We start from the raw sequence: 6,000 nt of genomic DNA on the forward strand, positions 1-6,000 counted from the left end.
GAACAAATGAAGTTTTGTACCAGATTTGAAAAGCTGTCATGTGAAAGTAAATGAGGTGCTGTTCCATTAATGGCCAATTCTTCATAATATTAAAGCATTGTGCAGGGCTTTCCCCACTATTTCTTGTTAACTCCCTGGAATTGTGAACTATATACAGTTATTTTACATAGAAGATCAAAAAAAACAATGTTTGTGTTTTAATTTTTCCATTACTTTACTTTAGCAGCAAACATTCAGCTAACTAACATGGGCCACTTTGTACTAGATCTTGAGCCTACATGGTTAAAAGTCCATTGCAGCTTTGGAAGAGACTGAGGACAAAACATCAAGCAGAAGAACAGATATTGAAGAGATCTCATTTCTCATAATATATAATATCAAGGCACAAACTAACAAATGGGTTGGATCCAGACTAAGGGTGCAATCCTATGCAAGTTTAGACAGAAAAAAGTCCTACAACTCCCAGCATTCTCCACCCAGCTGGGAGTTCCAGGAGTTTTTTCTGCCTAAACAGGAATAGGGTTGCACACTTAGTCATACTTTGTATAGTCCCATTGATTTCAATGAGTCTACATTGAGAATAACTAAGTTTGGATCCAACCCACTTGGATACTGGATTACTGCAATCAGGAACAACGTAACATTCAGGTGACAAAGATTCTTGAAATTATAGTTTTCAGAAACCATTAATACAGAATCCTTTTCTATACCTTAAATCAGGGGTGGGCAACTTGTGGCTCTCCAGATGGTTTGGCCTACAACTCCCATCATTCTTCACCACTGGCTATGCTGGCTAGGTCTGGTAGGAGTTGTAGGCCAGCAACATCTGGAGCACCACAAGTTGCATATCCCTGCCTTAAATTTTAGTCTCCAACTTCTCAAAAACTAACTACATAACCAACATTGAGAAGACATGAAGCAATTTAGTCATGAGTACTTAGCCCTCAGAGCATTCCACTATTTTTTCAACTATATTCCCAAGAACTAGTGAGGGAAAATACTGGCTTAAAGACACAGACTGAAATCTTGTGCAGTCCCATGCAGGGTTTGGCTGCTGAAGGCTGCAATTCTGTGCACACTTAGTTGCTTTAAAAGGGCTTTACAGACACACTAGTTCTCTCTGGCTTTTAACTGAAAAGATTTTATGGTATTTGCTGCTTTGAGATATTTGAAATTGCTTTTTCCTACTTAAACAACATGCTTGCGATATAGTTCAGTCAGCTATATTCCAGCCATGTAGTTTCAGCAGGATTCATGTACAAAGCAATGCTGAAGACATGAAAAAGTATTACATACATAATTACTCTAAGACTAGGAAAACAAGCGCTTGGTCACATTATCATGAACCAACAACTTTGCCCTGTTAGTTTGAATGAGGAAATATTTCAGTCTTACGCAGTTAAAAAAAGTAATGTTTAAAATTTACAAAGATCTTTGAAAAGAACACTGTATAAAACAACCATATCTAGGATGGTGAACTAAAGGAGATGATCTTAGTCTACCACCTTTTCAGTCAATTCAAATATGTAACATGGCTACACCCACACATACAATTATATATTCCGAGTGCTCTTTCAGGGTGTGACCAAACTGGAGTGAAATCACATTCTCAATCTTAAATACATTTAAGAGCTTCCTTCTCAAATAAAGCTCTTTCAAATTATAACAGCTTTTATTTATAGAAGACCAAGAGTAACTAGGAGAACAAATTGCATTGCGTCCAATCCCCTGATGCCTTCGAATATACCTTCATCTCTGCCCTTCCTCTTTCCTGTGCTGGGATTTCTCGGTCCCTCCCGCTTGTCTCCTGCATGTTTTGCACGGCTCCTTCAATTCCTCAACTAAATTCCATCCATCCCAAATTTGGGGGGGCAAAACGGGGTGTGGTTGGGAGAACGGATGTAGGGAAAGAAAAGCGGCACGGAAAGCCTCCTTTTTCAAGCGTTTTTGGTTTTACTGCATTAAAAAAGAACCGGGGGGGGGGGTGGGAGGGAGAGAAAGAAACCCGCTGTAAAACAAGACGCAGGAAACGGGGAGTGTGTGCGCGCGCGCTGCGAGGCTGCAGCCAACATTTCTCGCAATAAGGGTGAGAAAGCGGTACGGCTAGAGCCGAAAGCGCTGTGAAGAGAGAGAAAAAAGACGGGGGAGATGAAGCTGAAAGAGAATTGGGGTGGGAGCTAAGAGAGAAACGACTTCTAGGACTAAAAGGAAACGGGGGCGGGGGGGAGAGAGAGAGACTTTCGTCTACGAAAGGAGACGCGCCTTAACCCGGGAGTTATGAGTTCAAAGGAGGGAGATGGCGAGTCTCCTCCGCGAGGCTTAAGCCTCAAGCTCCCCTCCTTCCCTGCCCCGAAAACGGGACTACAGAGGGCGGGGAGCAAATGTGGCTTCGGTTAGCTGCCGCACGGGGGTATAAGGTGGGCGGCGCGCAGCCCCCGTGAAGGGCGAGCAGGAAGCGCGGGGGGGCCGGGCATGGTCACTGTTACGGCTTCCCCCGGCGCCGGAGCCAGCGCGGGGGCAGAAAGCGGCTGAAGGCGCCTCAGAAGGGCCGCGAACGGACCCCCTCTTCTCCTCAGCTGTCACAGCCCCCGCCTGAGCCGGCACCTCCACTCGCCCCCTCCCTCATACCCTGGCGGAGAAAGAGGAGCCCGGGATGGAGACTCACCCATGGTGCTGGCGGAGGCGGCGGCGGCTGTTATTGCTGACGTTCGTCCCCCTCAGCCGTGGCGGCACGGAGCGAGATCCCCCTCCCTTGTCTGATGGGGGTGCTTCTCCTACTACTACCGCCGCCCTACCGATTCTCCAAAGCCCCTTACGCTGACTTCGCGGCGTAACCGCCGAAGACTCCAACGACGCCTACGCACATGTACTAATACGAAGCCGAACGGGCGGGTGGACTCCGCTTAGTCTCCCCATCCGCAACCTCTTCCGGCCTCGCTCGAAATGTCGCGAGAATCCTGTTTCCCCGCCCCCACCCTTTTTTACTCTTGCCCGCCGTCGGCTTTCTCCCTCCCCTCCTCTTCCTCGTAGCGACGATTACGCTTTCCGCCATTTTTATCGCGGGCATTCTCCTCCACCGTCAAATCTCTGTAACACCCGTGCGAAAGTAAACGATTATATGCTTGGGGCGGTTCCTTCCTAGCACGCGTTTCGTTTTAAGTGTTAGTCTTCCGCTGGGCCTTTAGCAACAGGACGGGTTACGGCGTCAGCGAAGTGGGGTGGTGCCTGAAGAGACGGGGGCGATTTCGCCCGAATCAAAGATGGGCGGGGAAGTTACTGCGCAAGAATTGCTTCGCCTACGCCGGACGAGCTGTTCTTGTAGAGACGTTTTCTTGCCCGCCTCGTCCATTTGGGGCCGTCTGCTATCGCAAACAGCTCTCGAGCGGGAGAAAGTGGATAGAAAGAAGCGCGGGCGTTGCTAGTAAGAAGGAGTTGATGAAGAGGAGGGCAGAACTGAGGGGAAGGGTAGCTACTGGGTGATCTGTGGGGAGTGAGGGTGGCTCCCTCAGAAGGTTGGGGGCGGCTATCTGGTCAGGATTTGCTGGAGGAAGCCCGTTTAAATGGAGGGACTGGCAACCTTCTTTCCCCCCTTTTTCAGGGCTGCAGTGCACGCCCCTTCCTACACCCACCCGACAGCTAAATAGCAGCCTCTCAATCCCTCTCGTCAACAAGCATGCATGATTCAGATGGTTCCCATGTTCCAGGAGACCCAAAATAAATAAATAAGCCTAAAGATAGGCGTCAAACGGGACGGCATGCCTAAATTCTCAGACAAATTCGACGAGTAAGTCTGTTCGGTGTAAAATCTGCGGCCCTCGATCACAATGACTTCATGTCGCTTGCTGAGATCCTCCTCCTCTCAGGGTGAAAGGCACAGAAGCCTGTCAGTCTTTCCAAGCTTACCCTAATAGTTAAGAAAGCTGATGAAGTTTTGGCTGTGTAAGTTTCAATACCTTGAAAAAAAGAAACATCCTTATCCAGTCCTGTGTGGTTCGGTGGCAACCTTTTTGCTACGGTGCACATCTTATGTGCATCTGTGTAATTGAAATGGACAGCTGGAGGGCAGCCAGCCCAAAATCCTCATACACACACAGCACACAATTTGTGACTTCTCCTGTATGCTGCACGTGGAGTGTCCTTATAGTGTGTGTCTGTCTTTTCTGCCCTTAACAATAAGCATTTTAAAACATTCTGTTTTTAAAAATAAAAAATGGTGAATGGTTTGTATGAGGATTCCACCAAGGACCTACCGATGATATAGCATACATAGTGTAAACTAGGAGCAAACTGCAATCAGAACTTAAGGATAGAGTGGGGTTGGGAATCTCAGGCCTGGGGGCCAAATCCAGCCCCCTGGAGTTCCCCAAATGGTCCTAAACCCTTTCTGTCAATCACTTATCTTTTGCTAGTTTCCTGGCTTTTGTGTAGCCCATCCTCCCTTTTTTCCTAAAAGGTTGAAATGCCTCTCCTAAGGCTTTGTTACTGGCAGTAAGTGATTCAACCTACAGTATGCTTTATGCCCCTCCCCTTTTGCCTTTAACCTCACCCGTGTTGCCTTTGCCCCTGCCCATCCCTGAGGGCATCTCCAAAATTGAATTTGGCTTTCTGACTGGAAGAGGTTCCCCACCGTTGACGTAAGGGAAAAAGCAGTTCGCAGCATCTGTAGTTGACGTGAGCATTGACAAGGGAACTGCCTGCCTGACCTGTTAAGGATACTTTCTAAATCATAATGAAAAATACAGTGGTTTTAGGGAGGTGGAACTGGAAAACAACACACTGATCTCAGAATGAATCACACTTCCTTTGTGTTTTTGTTACTAATGTCAGTATGGTTGCCATGAAGTAGCAGCATTCCATGAACAAAAAAAGCAACACACACACACACTTATTTGCATTATATTTATATTCCTAATCCAAATTATCCCAGAGGCTCAGGTGAGTAATGCTTTTAAACTGCTTCTGTGCACACTTACTTGGGAGTAATCCCCACTGAACCCAGTGGGATTTACATCATAAACATGCTTAGCATCAGGTTGCATGGCATGTATAAAATACATGTCTTAAAACCCAATGAAACATGGCATACGTTTTTTAAAACCCAGTGTAGTTTAGCCCAATTTAAAAACTAACCCCAGCTATAACAATCTTATTAAGTATGCAGAGTCTTTAGTGCTATCGGCACTACCACTGCTGCAGGCTCCTAGCATTAACTGCCACTCTTGAATTATTTTCATCATGAGCACATTAGTTAGCAAGGCCTAATATATGCTTGCCTGACATTTTTACAAACTGACCGTGTGATGTGCTCCCAAACACATTAGTGTTCTCATCTCCTCAATCTGGATATAGTCCAAAGCCAATGAAAAAGGCTGTGATTGTCAGATTTCTTTCTGAATGTAAACGTCTCTACAGTTTGTACTGAACAATTGTAATAGGAAAAAACCCAACCTCTCTTGTTTTGTAGTGTGTTTACTGTATTGCATTGGTATACATCCATTGCTTCAGTTATCTAAAGAAAGAGGCTTTGATAGATTACAACCCAATGATGCCATCTTCGTGAGAGGCACACACATACACTTATTGTCAGAAGTAGGAAAAGGGTGTTCTGTTGGAGCTGTAGTGGTGTAGTAGTGGCAAATCTCTCTCTCTCTCTCTCTCTCTCTCTCTCTCTCTCAACAGAATAGGACAAACTGTAATTCCTTGGTTATGAATTCTTAGGCATAGTGATAATGTAATTAAACCAAGTCCTATTAGGTTTTAGAGATGTAATGCCATACTTTAAATTACTTTGTGGCATGTAGCATGCAGTTTGGGTAATATAGTAACATTCTTACCTGTAGCAACATTACACTATGAGAAAAAAACATTTATTCACAGTAGTGTGGTTCTCAAAAATTTGACTAAGGGGACCTATTAATAATTTTTTGAATGTATTACCTGAGGAAGATTTCAGTGGTTTGACCCCATGGGCACATATTATTTCAGCCCTTCTAAACTCTG

At 45.5% G+C, this 6,000-nt stretch overlaps 1 protein-coding gene across 4 annotated transcripts in view; it reads right to left on the minus strand.

Annotated features, from left to right (window-relative positions):
* The window catches only part of SEPTIN7 (septin 7), an 82,586-nt gene extending 79,828 nt beyond the window's left edge, over window positions 1-2,758 (minus strand). For all 4 annotated transcript variants that reach the window (XM_084857881.1, XM_084857878.1, XM_084857880.1 and 1 more), the window contains exon 1: window positions 2,666-2,758. The gene's annotated coding sequence lies outside the window, so the exon portion shown is untranslated. The remainder of the gene's footprint in view (window positions 1-2,665) is intronic.
* Window positions 2,759-6,000: the final 3,242 nt, after the last annotated feature.

The sequence above is a fragment of the Heloderma suspectum genome, chromosome 5, assembly GCF_057233095.1.
Source record: "Heloderma suspectum isolate Gila_16-S chromosome 5, 16-S_ref, whole genome shotgun sequence".
NCBI classification, from domain to species: domain Eukaryota; kingdom Metazoa; phylum Chordata; class Lepidosauria; order Squamata; family Helodermatidae; genus Heloderma; species Heloderma suspectum.